Below are 18,970 nucleotides of genomic sequence, written 5' to 3'. Positions count from 1 at the left end.
AGTCTCAGTTTCCTTATCTGTAAAATGAGCTGGAGAAGTAAATGGTAAACTTCTCCAATATCTCTGCCAGGAAAACTCCAAATGGGATCATGAAGAGTCTGAAATGAAGACCGAAACGTCTGCACAAACTAAAAATTAGCATTTGCTACGATTATTTAAGAACATTATTCTGAGGAGAGGTCTAGGGATGGCCCAAGATTGCTTGAGGGGTCTAGAACACATACACAATGGGTTAAATTTCCAGATATTTCTATTTCTTTCTTTATTTCTAAATCTTTTTAGAAGCCAACTAAATACACTTGAATGATAGTTTTTGACAATCCTGAGGGAGGGGAAGGCAGCAGTGGGGCTCATGAACTATTGTCTTAGAGAGACAGCTCTCCCTTCCCCCCAAATCCAATTCCTCAGCCCTATCCCTCGTGTTCTAAGAGGGAGAAGAGTAGCAGCTGATCTGGGGGGGATCCAGCCTCCTAATAGAAGTGGAGATTGGGAAAGTATTGAAAGCTTACCAGAAAACCCCTTCCTAGCTAAATAATATCTAGATTTAAGGTTAAATGTATTCACATCCTATTTTCCTGCCAATGTAACACAGACCATGTGCTACAAAGTAATCACAAATCCAATCTCTCTACTCTCCAAGGCTTACTGTTTACATAACACATACTAATTGTTCTGGAAAGTTTAATTCAGAATTTAAAGACATCCACCTTTCCCCTCCCTCCCCCCACCATGTGCTTAATCCAATTATAAAACAAAAAAATCAAGTAAAATGCTTAAACTTACCCCAAACCTGTCAAATAGCATAGAAGTGTTTCTGCCAGGTGTAATTTAAGAATATAAATAAACACACGGGTTCAAATGCCACGCAATCTGGCAGCTAAAAGGAACACTTTCAAATGATTGAAAATCTAGGTAGGTTTAATTAACTGTGCTGTTATGAGAACTGGGTGAGCCGTAAAACTTCATAGGACAGATTCAAAGTGGAGATAACTCTTCTTTTTCTGCCCTCGTGGAGGTTAAAGTTCAGTAGGATGTCCACACACGTGGACCGGCACAGACACAAATGCACAATTGCCATATAAAGCAATACAAGTAAGTGGCTCAGGGGGGATAAACACAGTTTCTCAATCTAGATAATAGTGTCAATCAATCGATCGATTGATGAATGAAGAAGCTTTTATCAAGTGCCCGCTATGAGCCAGGTACCATCTAGGTTCTGGTAATGGGTTACTCCCATCCACAGGACAAAATCAGGGTTATCTTTTCTGTGTTGGAGCTTGATGCAGGGGACAGGATGCTGAGCTTGTAATTATGACAACCTGAGTACAAATCTTGCTTCGGACCTGTACCAGATGTATGACCCCGGGCAATTTATCAATTCCCACTGTGCCTTGGTTTCCTCATCTGTAAAGTGCTGGAGCTGGCCTGGATGTTCTGCTAGCTCTTAATCTATAATGGTTTGACCTCCCTTTTGGAGCTGAAAATTAAGATGCTAAGTGCTGACCAAACTCCCAAGGGAGTGGGGGAGGGTCACTGCACTGTGCTTAATTTTCCTCAAGAGATAAAAACCAGAGGGGCTGTTTCCCAAAGCTTCCCACTAATTCACACTCCTAGAAACCCTGGAGAGACCAGAAGGAGGTTACAAACGCCAGTGGCTCCCATCTTACTAGGCTCTTTATTCTGTCAAAACCTTTAGGATGGCAGTAATTTGGAAAAACTAGCTCTACAGAGCACCACCCACAGCTGCCATTAAGCTTGTAATATGAGATTGTGTTCCGAATGGCTTCCCCCCTCACCCCTAAATCAAGCATTTATGAAAAAGTTAAAGGTCTGCCTATTGCGGACTCAGACTTTGCTGCTTTTCTTATAAATGGATATTCAGAAAGCAAAATAGTTTCTGTTGATTTCCTTAAGACTCAAGAAGAAATAACTGACTTTTCATTCTTATTTATTTGTTTGTTTATTTTGCAACATTCAAATCAGATTTTTTTTTTGCTATAATTGGAAGGTAAAATCAGAGATGAAGGGGGTTTTTCCCCAAGTACTGCTATCAGGGAGGGCACGGCTCAACTTTTCTTGAAAAGCTCACTGCATTCATTCAGTCCAGATGCTCACTGTAACATCTGTAAACCTCCAAGCCCCTCTAAATCTCGCTCTTGGGTTTTTTCTCTTACCCCAAATCCTAGGCTCCCATTCCTGGGATTTCTTCTCATTCCCGTCCTGCCACAACCATGGTGTTCACATGTCCCACCAATGGTCTCCATGCTTATTCGATCTCAAACTAACATCAGTACATTTTGTTTTCAGGTAGATTGCTGGGGTGGGAGTTGAGGGGCAATGGCACTTGCACAGCTGCTGCAGGAAGAGTGGGTTGTCTAGGTCAGTTAGGGGGCAGATTTTGAGAAAGTGCAGTGGGATAGTACTGGGCTATAATGGGTAGAAGAAAGGCATGGGTTATATTGGAGATCGCCTTCATGATGGGCTCCTGTGAGGAGGATGGAGTGTGATTCATTTCCCATCTTTCAATGGGTTGATCACACAACCCTTGGGGTGGCCACATTTTCCCAAGAGGCCCTTGCTTTGGAGATCTCTGCTTTGATTGATCTCTTTCCTTTTTAGAAAAAAAAAAAAAAGAGTCTGCAAGTGGTGATCTAGAGCGTGGAATATTCCAACTTTTCCTCATGGATCTGTGTCAGGGGTATGAGAGGAAGAGAAGGTGCTAGAATGCCAACTTACTGCTCTGGGTAAAACAAATTATAACTATCAGTATACCTGAGAAATAAAAGTCCTAAACTTGTTCCCTTGGGATAGTTGATTCAGACTCAATGAATATCTCATTTTAAAATCATTCAGCTTCTAGCTCTTCCCATTTCAGAATCAGCAGAAATTCACTGAATTTCTGAAGTTTTTTTAAAAAAAAATATACACAGAAAAAATTTCTTTATCTAACCTTACATTTCGATATTATTTGGATTTGAAAGTCTTCTTCATTGGCTTTCAACAAGAGAAAAATCTGACTTTTCACAACTGTATGTGTAATTGGAAGGAATGGAGAATGAATGGGAAAAAAAGACACTAATACAGTCTCCCTTTCTGTGGATATGTGAAGGGTAGTTAAGCGTAAGAGCATCTAAAAGGTCAGAGGGGTCCAGGTTATAGGTGTAGATCTAGAAGGAAACTTAAAGGATATCTGATATGTCATTTTAAGAAATACAGATGAGAAAACTAAGACTTCCACAAGTAAAATTACTTGCCCCAAATCCTAGTGACAGGAGGAGAGTGGGCATTTGAACCAAGAGCCACAGATCTAGTATCTTGCCACTAGTGAAGTGTTTGTAGACAGAACTCTGCCCCCCATCTTGTCCTAAGACGATGAGTGACTTTAAAATGGACTGAAACAGAGATCAGATCCAGGCTGCGATGCATGAGAATACTAGATTCGAACTGAGAGCATCATCCCAAGCTTACAATTTTAAATAAATGGTCAATAGCACAATTATGGCTCTTTCTCATCCTCTGGAATTATTTTGCATTTTGTGTTTTTACTTTCTAATATTTTATATTGACTTGACCATTTATGTGTTGTTTCCCTAATAGAATGGAAGTCCCTTGAGGGCAAAGCCTGATGTATATATGTCTTTGTCCCTCTTCCCTCTTCCCTCCCTCCTTCCCACCAAAACTTAGAGAAGTGCCTTGCATGTATTTGGTGCTTAATAAATATGCAATGAATGAATGATGGGATGCAAGGGATAATATTTCAGACGCATATTAAATGAGTTGCCAGAACTAAGTAGAAAAACTATCACTGAATCCTGTTTTCTAAAGGAGAAAAAAAAATCAAACATAAACTTAATAACCCAGTTCATATATTTGAAATTTGGATCCCTATAAATCTTCCAAATTGGTTTGGTTTTCAGTAATAGCTGTAATTATAGGTATGTTTTCCTAAATAACTTACTTTATTTTTTCTTCCTCTGGGATTTTATTTTCATTTCAAACAAATGATGAAAATGTTGGTAAAAAGGACTTGCCAATGGTCTTGATGATAATAGCTAGCATTTAGATAGCGCTTTAAGGCTCGTAAAGTTTTGGTCTTTAGTTATTTTATAACTAGTGTGTTTAGTCGGTCGGTTGATCAGCAAGCATTTATTAAACAACTTCTATGTGCCAGCACTGGAGCTGCAAAGAAAGGCAAATGTTAGCTGACTGTTTTTGAGCTCCAGAGAGTAGATTTGAAGGACTGTGCTCTCGAGAGCTGGCTTCTGTAGCTACTCTTGTTACAAAAAAATGAAAAGAAGAAATGACTTCCCCAAACTCTCCGTAAGTAGCTCTGTTAAAATCCACACTGTTTGCTTTCCTGTGGACTCGCTTTCCAATTTTGTGTTTGTGTGTATTTTGTAAAAGATGAACATGCTATATTTCTTTCCTCAAATTGATCCGTGTTGCAGAGAGCCATCCTGTCTGAAGCAAGAGCCCCAGAAGCAAAAAAAAGATGACAGGATCAGCTAAGAACAAACACAATTTCCTGTCGCTTTTGAGTTAATGCTTCTTAAAAAAATAAATAAATAAACCAACCGCACTGTGGTGGTCAACCAGCCTACACTTAAGGAAAACAATTTTGTTTGCTCTGGTAATCTCCTCGGTTGTTGGAGCTGGCTACAATTGAAGTTTGGAAAGATGAATGTGGCGTGAAGAGTGTTTAACGCTAATCAGTTACATGTGTGGAAGTATTTCAGCCACATGGCACTGGGGCTAAGCAAACAGAGACAGGGCTGCCCTCCTCCAGAGCAAATCCTGCACTGAGTCTGCCAATGAAGAGGTAGGGCTGCCCGTGGGGCCGGGAGCTACAAACGGTCACTTGCGTTTTCTAGCCCAGAGACTGCATCCTTTTTGATCCAGAGTGTCACCCATGGGTGTCGCAAACTGGCCTGAAACATAGATGAGAGAGAGGAAAAAGAATGAATGAGAATCTTGGGGAGACAAATTGCAAAATCTGAAAAACAGGAGAGCTGGTGTTTATGTAATAATGAAGGGCTGCAGTGCCCTTTGCATATGTCATCTCAGTTGAACCTTAAAAGAATTGTTAAGATAGGTGTTACTATTATTCCCGTTTTACAGAAAAGAAAATTGAGGTTGGGAATAGTTAATTAGTGTTAATTAATTAATAATAGTTAATTAACAATTTTGATCACATTGTTAGTGAGGATCTGAGGGCTTTCTAGCCCTACTGTGGTCAGCGTCCCAATGCTTCTATCCATTATGTGCGTGTAATAAGGTCCTAAAATGTCGTTTGACATTCAAAGCAATAAACTCCCCTGGGGCCCAATTTCACAGCATTTGGTGAGCTTTGATTCAGATGTGGCTTTGAGATCCCTTCTAATGCTGAAGTTCGCATTCATTTCTGTGTATTTCCATTATTAAGATCAAGGAATGCTTATTTGGGCAATGTCGTGTGGGATACATCTCTATTCCTGTGAGCTAGACGTTCATCCCGTGCAGCCTTGGTCAATGGCTCTCCTTCCTGAGGGAAGAACACGTTTCAATAAGTAATTTATGACATTTAAAATTCAGTTCCACAAAAGATAGTGCCTGTTCTAAGGAAGGGACTGTGCTCTGTGTTACAGATCCAAAGATTAAAAATCAAAAATCAAAATCTTTATCCTCATGGAACTTAAACTTTGCTGAGCTAGATGCAACATATCCAATAAGTAATTTGGGAGAGGAAAGGAGAAATCCATGCGAGAACTGTAGGAAACACTGAAATGAGAATATTTACTTTTAGTTTAAGACCCTAGAAGACTTACTGGAGGAAGGAATCCCCAAGCTCCCCCTTCTTGAAGGAAGGGAAGGATTCTGAAGGGATGAGATGAGAAGAAGTAAATTCCAGGTTTGTCACTGAGCCAGAGTTGGTGTGTGGAGGTCAGGTGATGGGTAAGTAGATTCTGTTTGTTTACAGTGGTGGGGCATGATAGGGAGCAAGATTGAAAAAGTAGAATGGGGAGATTTGGGTTGGTCTGTAAAAGGTCCCCATTGGAAGGCTAGAGTTTGTATTTCATCCTGTGGACAACAGAGAGATGTTGAAGGTCATGGCTTGGAGCTAGAATGGAGCTTAGTTTGTCTGTTATGTTTCAGTTACCAGACTAAAGTGATGTCAGACGTGCTTACCTTCAGCAACTGGAAGACAATAAAGATCTATATATTTATAATCATCATCAAAATACTGGACTCCCACATATTTGGTTCAAATTTCCCTCCCAATTTTTAAAAATATCTTTTATTTCAAGTTTTTGAGTTCCAAATTCTCTCTTTCCTTAGCTCCCTCCATCCACCCTCCCTGAACAATTAGATATAGGTTATACATGTGCAATTATGTAAAACATTTTCATATTGGTGATTTTGGACAAGAAGACTTGAATAAAAAAAAAACTGAAGGAAGGTGAAAAATAGCATGCTTCAGTCTGTATGCAGTCAAGATCTGTTCTTTCTCTGAAGGCAAATAGCATGCTTCATCATCAGTCCTTTGGGATTGTTTTGGATCATTGTCTTGCTGAGAATAGTTAAGTCATTCATAGTTTGTCATTGAACAAAACTGCTGTCACTATGGAAAATGTTCTCCTGGTTTTGTTCATTTCACTATACATCAGTTCAGTCTTTCCAAATGTTGTTGAAATCATTTTATTTGTCATTTCTTAATGCACAATAATATTCCATTATACGCATGTACCACAGCTTATTTAGTCCTTCCCCAATTGATGGATATCCTTTGATTTCCAATTCTTAGCCACCACAAAAAGAGCTACTACAAATATTCTTATTAAAAAATAGGTCCTTTTCTCTTTTTTTGGATGTTTTTGGGATATAGACCTACTGGATCAAAAAGATATGCACAGTTTTACAGCCCTTTGGGTACAGTTTCAAATTGATCTCCAGAATGGTTGGATCCGTTCACAACTCTATCAGTAGCACATTAGTGTCCCAGTTTTCCCACATCCTGTCCAACATCCAATATTTCTCCTTTTCTCATATTAACCACTCTGATAAGTGTCAGGTGGTACCTCCAAGGTATTTTAATTGACTTCTCTGATCAATAGTGATTTAGAGTATTTTTTTTCCATATGGCTATAGATAGTTTTGATTTCTTTGCTGAAAACTGCCTGTTCATATCCTATGATGATTTATCAATTGGGGAATAACTTGTATTTTTATAAATTTGACTCAGTTCTCTATATATTTGAGAAATGGTATCTTTATGAGAGATACTTATCACAAAAAAATTCCCCTTAATTTTTTGCTTTTCTTATAATTTTGGTTGCATTTGGTTTTGTTTGGTGTAAAAACTTTTTAGTTTTATATAATCAAAATGATCTATTTTGTATTTTGTAACTCTTTCTCTTCCAGTTAGTTATAAATTCTTCCCTTATCCATAAATATGATAGATAAACTATTCCATGCTCTTTTGATCTGTTTGTGGTATCAACTTTTATTTGTAAATCATGTATCCATTTTAACCTTATCTTGGTAAACAGTGTGAGATGATCTATACCTAGTTTCTGCCATATTGTTTTCTAGTTTTTTCAGCAGTTTTTGTCAAATAAAGAGTTTTTGTTCAAAAGTTTGGATCTTTGGGTTTATCATATACTAAATGATAATAGTCATTTGCTATAATGTAATTTGTGTCTAATCTATTCCACTGATCCACAACACTATTTCTCTGCCAGTACCAGATTACTTCAATAGTTACCACTTTATAATACACTTTGAGATCTAGTATGGCTAGACTACCTTCTTTCTCATTTTCCCCCCAACTTCTTTCATTGATATCCTTGAGTTTTTGCTAGAACAGACTATTTAACATGGCAGCCCTTTCTTTAGGGAATTAAACCCATTGCTGTATATGGCCCCTCTTTTCTGTCCAGCTTCGTTCTTTTTCTCTCTAACTTTCTTTGAAATCCAAGTCCAGGACAGATACTCAAAAGGACTTGTGATATTTTTGCTTGGGATTGCCTTGTAATAGACTTGCTTCATCCACTTGGTCTTTCCTGTGTGAATGGACTCGCCAAACTCTTTTGAGTGATTACTTAACTTTCCTGAGACTCTGCAGTATTTTAGAGTTTGATATGATCTGGACAAAGTCAACAGCCACCAGCAGTAAGAGGACTTCACTATTGCTTGACCTGGACTCTACTTGATCACCTCCATTATAGCTTCAAAGACTTTTGGTGACTGTACTATCTCTGTTTTATGTCTTGGCTGATGTTTATTATCAGAGGGTCATGGAAAAGTGTTATTTCTGTTTTTATATCTTCCAAGGAATAGCCTGAATGATTTTGGTTGGTGTAAGGTTGGAAAGCACCTTGTAAAAGAGCCTATGAGCTAGAGGTTTTGTTCTACCTAATAAAATACTTCTTTCCCCCCAATATTTAACAGACAATAATCAAATTCTGATCCATATTCTCTGTCTTTCGATTAATTATGAGATGATAAATATAATATTGAATATAAGTTATGAAAATGTCTTTGTTCCCTGCTAATTCCCATATTGAAGATCCCTTCAGTTTGTGTAAAAATGACTCATAAAGATTTTTGAATAAATGGAAAAGTAAACATAGAGTTTGGTAGTTTTTTAAATTCTCTAAATTTTCTCCTCACCCTAATGGGGTGACTTTTTTATATTTTCTTTATCTTTTTCTCCTTCATGTAACTAATCAATATCTTCAAAATCCTATTGCCACCATAGATCTCTTCTCTATATATATTTGATACAAATTGGCTGTTTTTTTTTTTCACACGGTTGGTCTTTTTTCAAAAATGTTCTCACATTTGTTCATTTCAACCTTCTGTATAAGTGCCACAAGGGCTGTAATTTAATACTCTAAAGGGAGTAATAATAACTAATATTGATATAGCACTTTAGCTAAGTACTTTAGAGTATCTTTACTTTACTAAAGTACTTTGTGCTTTAAAATATCTCATTTTTCCTCATAATCATCTAGGAGGTGGGGGGAAATCTATTCCAATTTTCATAGATGAAGAAACTGAGGCGAATAGCACTTGAATGAATTGTCCAGACTCATACAGCTAGAAAAGTGATTGAGTCCACACTTGAACTCAGGTCTTCCTAACTTCTAGATCTATTACTTAATCTAGTCAGCCATCTAGTTGCTAACACCCTTGGTAGAGAAAAATGTTTTGAAATAACTTTTGCAAATCATTCCCAATTTTTTTTTGCTTACAATCCTCTTTCCATTTTCATCTTTGAATACCCTTGGGATTATGTTCCTTAGCTGAATATTTTGTCAAACTTCCTTTAAATAATTTTGCTCTGCACCAATTCTCTTTGCTTTATGAGATGATTCTGTTCATTGCTGTCCATTACCATTTTTCATTAATTAATAGACAACTTTCTATTCTAACATGGCGTTGCCTTTGGCAGCCATATCTTTCCATTTGGCAAGTAATTCAGTTTTTTTTCTGACTTAGGTACTTGATACATACTTTTTTTGGTCTATTTTGTCAGTTTATATTGATCGTTTCTTGATGAATTTATTGTTGTTAATGTCAGAATAATTTCTCTTCCCCACTTGAAATTTCTGCTTTCCAATAGCAATTGAGAATTAAATATTTTAAAAATTATCATATCTTGTTTTCCCCCCACTTTATTCTTATGCTACTCATTCTCCTCCTCCTCTTCCTCTTCCTTTTTCCTTCTTCTCTTTCTTCTTTTCTTTTCTTCTTCTCTTCCTCCTTCTTCCTCCTCCTCCTCCTTCTTTCTTTTTCTTCATCTTCATCATCATCATCATCATTATCATCATCTTGTGGTTGTTCATTAATTCTGATCTTAGCTTTGAAGATTCAAATCTGTGCATTGACAGCTGATTCGGTCTGGCTGTTATCTTACACAATTGATATTTCCCAATGAATCTCCACAAAATCTCTCTTAGAAATAGCATCAGCTATTATTAACAGAAAGGGCAGAGGTGTCCATTCCCACTGACCACGTGGTGCCAGCACTGACCAGTGTAACTGACCACGTCTCCATGACTAACTTGGTTTATATTTTTAAAGCCGCCTGAGGGAACCGGGCATAGTGGGATAAGGACAGAGGTGGGCTCAAAAGTACGGAAGAACTGAGTTCAAAGTTGACCTCGGACAGTTTATATCTGTGTCACCCTGGGCAAGTCAGTTAACCTGAATTTCCCTCAATATCCCCACTGTAATAAGAGCACCTCCTTGTAGGGTGGTTGTGATGATAAAGTGAGATGTTTTTAAAGTACTTAGCAGAGTTCATGGCAGGTAGCCTTTAAATGCCCCGTCCCTTTTTTCCTTTTCTTCATTAGCTATATTGTTCTCTCATCCTTTTTCCGTAGCGCGGCTCCATAAGAGTTTTTCCAGGATTTCCAGTTTCTTCATATTGGTTCTTCCGTGTTTTATAGTACTTACTCCATTCCCTTTCTGCCACCATTTATTCTGCCGTTCTCTAAATACCGGACGTGTATTTACAAACATGGGGCTATGCACACGCCCAGCAGAAGTGACCGGGGATGAGGTGAGTGGAGACCACATGGAGCCAGGAGCCATTAAGGACCCGAGGGGGTCTAGCGTGGAGAAGAGAAGGCTCTGGGTGTTTGTGATTGTAATCCTCAGTGTCTGAGAGATGTCGTGTGGGAAGCGCATTTGCTTCCTCTTGGATGCAGAGGCCGGAGCTTGTTGGAATGAGGGTGAAAGGGAAAATGAATAAAAGAAAACACTTCCTTCTAATTACCTATGGCCAAGCGGAATGGGTCTTGGAGGGCGGCAGCGGCTCCCCCACCATTAAGGTTTGCAAGCAAAGGCTCCAACTGCTTATCAGCAGCAGTGGAAGTCATTCTTTGGGGGCTGTTTGGCCCGTGAGGTCTTTGTGTTCCTTCCCAATTCTAAATCTGAGGTTCCAGCTATAAAATTTAAAAATATAGAATCAACTTTTACTAGCCAGAGATAAACTGTGGCATTGGGAGGTTTCAGATCGGTGAAATTTAAATAGAAAAGCCTTTTCACAGACAAAAGTCCTGTGATTAGTTTTCTGAAACTACTTAATATGTTAGTTCAGTGATTATCAGTCCCAAGCGGCAGAGACAAGACCATCCCCCTCAGTTTACTGGGGAGAAAATGGAGAGGACGGCAGAAAGGGACTTCACCGATAAGAAAGGCCCATAATGGACGTGGAAGTCAAGGTCGCTGGCCCTAAGTGGAGTCCTTGCCCACCCCCAAGCCCCGGGACCTTTGGCTTGAGTGGTAGAGGACGCTCCAGGATGCAAAGCGGCTCATTTACGATCCAGGGGCCGCTTCCACCGGGTTCTAGCAAATCTAACTGAATCCAGCCCTCGTTGAACATTTCAACATGGCACCCGGGGGTGAGGAGGCTTCAAAACTGACAGCCACTTCCTATCTGTCTGCGCGAGAGAGGAGATGTGAAAGGGGAGCTCTTCCCACCCCCCTGGAAACGTAAAAACAATAATAAAAACCGAGCCGGTTCCAGAGGCTGTCGGGCCACACATCCAAGGAGGGGCGATGTGCCGGTGTAATAGGTCGTGACAGCCAGAGAGAGAAGCAGCTCCCCTCCGTGGGGTGGTCTCATTACCCACTTGTGGTTCTGCTTTGCTGCACGAGGCATGAGTGAGGAGACCACCCTCCCCTCCCGGAGATGAAGCAGCGGCTCTCCAGCATCACGCTGGAGCTGGGCGTCTGCTCAGGGTACGGAGGCTCCTTTCGGAGACCCGCTCAGGGGCACACACATGCACACGTGCATACACACACACACACACACACACACACACACACACACACTTACACATGCACACTCACTTACACACAATCACCCACACTCATGCACAATCATGCACTTACACTCACTTTCATACATAGTCATACACACATACTCATACTCAGACACATACTCTCATACACACACACACATACTCTCCTACACAATCACATAATTCACACACAGTCACACTCAAACACAAACATAGTCATACACTCACACACAATCACACACACTTAAACACACACATTCACACACACTTGTACACAATCACACATACAATCATACACACACACAATCACACAATTCACACACAATCATCATCCATTTACACACTCTCACACACTCATATGTACACACACAAACAATTCACACACAGTCACATTCAAACACAAACACATAGTCATACACTCACACACAATCACACACACTTACACACTCACACACACACACTCTGACAGCACCAGGAGGAAAAAGAGGGCTGGTTGTCTTTAAGTGAAGTTCAAAGATAAATGTGTCAGTTCTGACAGGTTGAAAGGGAACTCCCCCCTCCCCCCTCCCACATGAAGGGCTCCGAGAAGACTAAACTCCTTTCCTCTATCAACATGGTTTTCATAGAGATTTTGCTCCGAGCAGAAGATGGGTGTTAGAAATGACAGCAGCAGCAGATTTTTTTTTCCAACCCGAAAGGCCCCCGCATCCCCCCCCCCCACCTCAGCAATGAAAGGCAAACACAGAACCTTTGCCACGGCTGGAGCTGCAGCTTCCTGGCCCACCTCTGTCTCATGAGTCATAAATATTACAAACCCAACAAAATGTACATCCTCAGGTCAGCCACTGTTTGTGAGGCAAGGTGGCTCCCTGACAGAGAGACACAGTGACATTACAAGTGTACAAGTCTTTGCCCTCTTTAGAATTCAACCAGCCATTTCATATGCTGCTTTCAGTTTTTCTTTCCTCCTTTCTTCTTTTTTTCCTTTCCTTTTCTTTCTTCCTTTCTTCTCTTCCTTTCTTTTCTTTTTCTTTCTTTCTTTCTTTCTTCCTTCCTTCTTTGTTTCTTCCTTCCTTTCTTCTTTTCTTTCTTTCTTCTTCCTTCCTTCCTTCCTTTCTTTCTTTCTCTCTTTTTCTCTTTCTCCCTCCTTTCCCCTCTCTCTCCTCCTTTCCTTCATTCCTTCGTTCCTTCCTTCCTTTCTTCCTTCTCCCCTCCTTTTCTCCTTCCCTTCCTCCTTCCCTCCCTCCTTTCCTTCATTCCTTCCTTCCTTTCTTTTTTTTCTTTCTTTCTCGGTAGCTTTAAATTATTGATTACCGGCCACTGTGTCCATTGGGGCCAGCTCATCAGGATGGAAAACACAGATACAGAGACTTGTTCATTTAGAACAATAAAACAAATCTGGACCTCAAATCTGAACAAGAACTTCAGGGAAAAGTAACAATTAAAATACGTTGTTCTCTCATTTCTGATTCCAGTCGAGAGGAAGACATGGACCTATATGTATTTTGTCTTTGTTCCCTGAAGTTTAATATATCTAGGAGATGGCTGATAACTTTCTAACTTTGCCTTTTGGTGGGAAGAAATCTGGGTTTCCTTCTGCCTTTCAGAGAGGCAAGGTTTGGGGAGGTAAGGAGTGTTTCATCCGAGCCTCCCCCTTTACCCACCACTTCTTTATTTTCATAGCTTCCTCCCCTCCCAAACCGATGCACAGTCCATAATTATAATGCAAAACAGCATCCCCACCGCCTGGCTAGTGCATTTCAAATACAAAGTTCCTTGAACTTCCAAGGATTAAAAAATAGAGAGAGAGAGATTTTCATTAATGGCGTGGCTCTCTCTGACACAGATGCCCGTTCCCCACTTTCATGTGCCAGAAACAGCGAAACACGCCATGGCATGGGTGTTTACATGACTGTTGTTGAAAACCGGTGGCATACTAATGTGTGTCTGTTTCTTAAATTCTGTTAGCGGTTGTAAGACAGTCGGATACCACCCGTGGGATCTTGTGCCCTCATGAAACACAATTACAATGAGAATATCTCATTATCTCATTGGCTTTAGCTTACTGTTCTGTTACCATGGTTTCAAATACACAGAGGAGTCTGAAACTGCTAGTGAAGCTAACAAAGAACATAGCCTCTGTACAATGACATCAGATCATGTTAGACAGAATAGACTTAATTAACTACCCCCTGATGGCGGACCAAAATAGAGAAGTTGGGTCTACTTTTAAAAAAATGGAATTAAGCCCTTAAAAAAAATGCTGCTTAATTGATTTGAGAATTACTATTTTAACGACACGAGCTCCCACTTCTCTGTCAAAAAAAAAAAAAAAAAAGCCCAGATCCAATCTAATATTCATTAAGAGAAATTAGAAATTAAAGAAATTATTCATTGGTAGGAAAAACTGCCAAGAGAGCGCCAGGATGGTCTTTCTCCAAGTGTGGACATGGACCCAAACGCACTCTCTTTGGGAGCACTGAGTGAATGCTGGGTGAGGGACTGTTCTTCCAATCATAGGGTGAATGCACAGTTTACAGCTCTGATTCTGGTTTGTGCAAAGGGATGCCGTGTTTGTGCAGACCCCCCCTCCTTTTTCAAAAGAAGGTTTATTAATATAAATGTATGTGTGTACATGAAGGGGCACACACATGATCTATGTCATGTCACTTCCTAACAACCGCCCCTCTCCAACAGAATATTCCCTTGTAACAAAGAGGCCCAATTAAGCAAAACAAATCCACATTTTGATTATATATGATAGTGCGAGCTTCATTCTGCACCTGCATTCTGCCACCTTTCTAATTAAGAGGGGAAAAGGTCTATTTCCTTATGGATCTTCAGGAATCAAGACCGTTCATTGCTTTCACTTGAATTCTGAAGTCCATTAAGGTTGCTTCCTTTCACACTCTTCATTCTCTTGATTCTGCTCTCCTGGCTCTACATCAGTTACCTCAAAACTTCCCAAGATTCTCCGACTCCATGCATTTATTCCCCGTTCCACAAGGCACAATGAAATCCCGTTCTATGTACACGATCACAATTTGTTCAGTCCCTCAGACTTCCCCACCCCTTCTCGGTGCATTGAAAACGATCCTATTTCTGGGGATCGGAAACAAGTTGCTTTTATGAGATGAGAAATCACAACTGTTGAACTCCTGCTCTTCTAAATGTCATGTGGTTTGCCAAAGCTTGATTTATATCCAGCCTCTGGCTGACTCTCTGCCGATGAAAGTACTTGACAAGTCCGGCCAATGTGGCTTTTATTTAAGCAAAGCTTTAAAATACACCTCAGTGAGAGAAAAGGGGAAAAGAAAACATTTAGAAAAATAGGCCTTCAAAGTGATTTTGTTTTTACAGCTATTTCCCCCAAAGACCAAAAGCAGTTGCTCGCATTTTCCTACATTATAAAAGTCATTCCCCTGTAGTAGAAATCTGGCTAGTCAGCGGGATGCCTCCTGCCCTTTCTTCTTTGCAGGTGTCCACATTTCTCTCACTAGGACGGTCCTGTCCGATGCCCTGGATTTGGGTGTTTGTTCAGGGATTCACATTTAAAGTCATAGCATTAAAAATCCCACAAATTGCTTGTTTACCCTAGAGGCTATTAGGTGAATAATGGGACAATAATGACATCCCTGGTGGTGCTAATTGATTTTGTCCTAGGAGGGAGGGTAATTTGGCGTCCACAGTGACTTCTAAGTTATGGACGTTACTGATTGCCTGCCTAGGTAATGCTTCTATTAATGAACAGAAGGAAAAAACCACTTTCCTCTTTAAGAATAATGAGAGAATAATGATAAAGTGAAGATGGTCAATCCCAAGTCCTTTATCTTTACTTTCCCCCGGTTTTTTTCCTCCCTCTGTCTGGTGAAGGAGAATTTGAGTTAGTTAGCAATAATAGTATTAAAGATTGGGAGTTATTAAGTGAACCATTCTCACCTTCTCCCCTCTCCAAATCTAGTGCTCTTTAGTAGAGAAGGAGGAAGAGAATAAGCATTTATTAAGTGGTTACCATGTGCTGGGCACGGTGCTAAATGCAATACAAATATTATCTCATTTGAGATATTATAATAATATTTTATTATACAATATATCATTACATAGTATATGTAATATATTTTGTAATGTAGAAAATATGATATATAGTATATTTACTTTAAAGTTGAGGAAACTGAGGTAAACAGAGATTTAATGATTGGCTTTGAGTGATACAGCTGGTGAATACTTGAGGCTAGATTTGAATTCAGGTCTTTCTAACTCCAGGTTCATGCCATGTAACTGCTCTTAGTGGTTGAGAATACCAGGAAAAAGTGTCTGGATTTACAATGAATACAATAGGACTACCAGAAAACTAACCAATGTGCAAGTTTATGTGACGGGTGATAAAAAGTGACATTACCTGTTGATCTGATTTAGCCTCTTGGAAAATATTTCTTTCCTATTGATGTGATTTTCTTTCAAAAATAAGTTTATTGATATCTTCTGTATGTGTATCATAGTCATTTTCTAGTTATAGTTTCTTTTCTCCTTTCTCTCTACCATTGATTACTCTTGTACAAGAAAGAAAAGCAAAACAGTGATAGTTTTTGACAATATGTGTAGCATTCTGTTAAGGGGAGGGTAATGAGTAGTATTCTCTTTCATAGATCCAAAGCTGGAAAGTAATTTACAAGCCATCAATTCTAAACTTTTCATTTTTTTCTCCTTCTTTTTACTCCTCCTCTTTCTCTTCCTTCTTCTTCTTGTTCTTGTTCTTGTTCTTCTTCTTCTTCTTTTTCCTCTTCTTCTTCCTCTTCTTCTTCTTCTTCTTCCTTCTTCTTCTTCTTCTTCTTCTTCTTCTTCTTCTTCTTCTTCTTTCTTCTTCTTCTTCTTCTTCTTCTTCTTCTTCTTCTTCTTCTTCTTCTTCCTTCTCTAGTTTGTCACTAAATATTCTTAGGACATTGACATTAACTTCCTTTAATTTGTTCACTGTTTTTTCTCCATTGTTATTCTCAATGTCTGACATTCATTGGGATGACCGTTTGTTTTCCCAAAGAATTAAAAAAAAAAACAGATTGATGACTGGAAAGCAGGATTTTTTTTTTGTTGACATCTTAATTTTCTCCCTTTACTTTTGTTCTAGATGAACTATTCTAAATATTACATGTTGTATACTTTTCAAATACTTTGCAGTTTTTTCCATGATGCCTCATGGAGAACTGGAGAACAAAAATGTATTTTCCTCGTCTCAAAGAATGATTGAAAAAATGGTTATAGATTCTTTCACTTTGTTTGTGGAGCTCTTCATTAAAAAATGAGATACATTTTCCATCTTAAGGAATAGAAAAAAAGGAGATGGACTTTGGGAGCAGAGTTATGGATCACTTAAAAGTCTGATTGAAACCTCTAGACCCTTCCCAGAACAATATAGGTTACCTACATTTGAGCAAAATGCAAATTTTTAGTTAGAGGTTAATGAAAATAAAGCTATATTTTCTCTCATCCAAATTCACAGTCCCCCCCGCCAAAAGCTATTGCTGTTTATGATGCCCCAATGTATATAATCCAATGGATACACCAACTTATCCATGAGGGTTCTCCCTCCAACAAGGCAAAGCTTAGTCCATCCGCAGCTGCTCATACTGCAGTTGTTGTTCATGTCTTGCCATGAATCTACTTGAGGGTGTCACAACACCCAACATACTGAATATCTTCCTCTAGCTTTTCCACCATTAATGAGTAATAGATAAACATGCCGTCTATCCATCAGTTATCTCCTGCTCTTTGCTATGTAACTGGCTCATTGACTCAGAGGTTGTGAAATAGTTCTATGTTATGGACCCCTTGGACAGTCTACTAAAACCCAAGGACCCCTTTTCAGAATTACATCTTTGAATTCATAAACTTGCCATGGAGACCAATTAGCTAAAGTACACTCATCTGTTTTTTTTTTAAACAAGGTCATACTGCATGTTAAGAACCTCTGAATGGAGATACATTATTGAAGTGAAAAAAAATCAAATGTCTCAATATAGTCACCTGAAAATCCAATCGGCTGATAATGCTATATTTATGATTTCACTCAACTGTCCTGATTTTCTTGTTGGATTTATTTTTTAAAATATTTATTTATTTTATTCTGAACATAAGAAATAAAACAGTATTTCTACAACATAGTAGTATAGACAAAAATAAAACTACTGGTAACTATCTTTAGGATGGGAGGTGGGATAGAGGAAGAAAGAAAAAAGGGGAAAAAACCCAAAAATTACATGACAGCAGAATTATGTATTTTCAAGGATTTGCTGGATTTTGGAGAGATATTTTAGGGGGCTGTTTATAGGATTTGGACTGTGACATTGAATTTGGGGTCCATTTTATCAAATAGTTGACGGTTTAGGAAGCTAATAGCCTCGCCTAGCATACATTCTCACTATTCTATTTACGAGACATTTATTTCCATCTCTCTGAAATGATACATTCCCAGTAGGCAAGAATAATAGGCAGTGAAAGGTCATGTAATCTAATCTAATAGAATTTCTGATTTGCAGAATATAATAATCCTAAAATGGAAATCATTGTGATTTTTGAGTCTTAAGCTTGACAACTTCTAAATTATTTCATTTGAATTGTCAGGAAACAATCGTGTTTAAAAATGCTTTAACAAAGCAGAAAGTCATTTTAGCCTTGTCTTTGCTCAACAAGGAGCCAGGCGAGAGCCGGTGATTAGTCCTGAGGAAGAAAGGAATTACATGCATCTCTCCGCTTTAAAGTATCGCTCATTTCTGGAGCTGGCCGGCTCGATATCTCGGGCCTGGATGCAAACAAAGATCAGGGAGACCCGTCTGAGATGGTCATTTAGCACGGGTCAGCTTGCATCTGGCAGGAAAAAAACAATCACTGCCTTTTCTCAGGTTTGGGGGGAAACATTTGACCCCGGAGTAAGGCAAAAGGCTGATTTGTAAAACAAGAAAGGGGAGCTGTGGGAGAAATAGAGAACTGATTAAAAATGCTTCAGGGACAGTAAACAAGCCGGTGTTGGTGAAAGGAAACAGGGAACATGAAGCTGGGATGGCTCTCACACGTGCTCCAATAACCAGACTAATCATCCCACGTAAGTTATCATTTTGACTGAACCAGGGGCCGGGGATAACACCGAAAGGGGGAGTAGGGAGTGGGGCCAAATTATAGAAGATAGC

This window comes from Antechinus flavipes, chromosome 3 (genome assembly GCF_016432865.1).
Source record: "Antechinus flavipes isolate AdamAnt ecotype Samford, QLD, Australia chromosome 3, AdamAnt_v2, whole genome shotgun sequence".
NCBI classification, from domain to species: domain Eukaryota; kingdom Metazoa; phylum Chordata; class Mammalia; order Dasyuromorphia; family Dasyuridae; genus Antechinus; species Antechinus flavipes.
Note: the sequence above shows the minus strand (reverse complement) of the source record.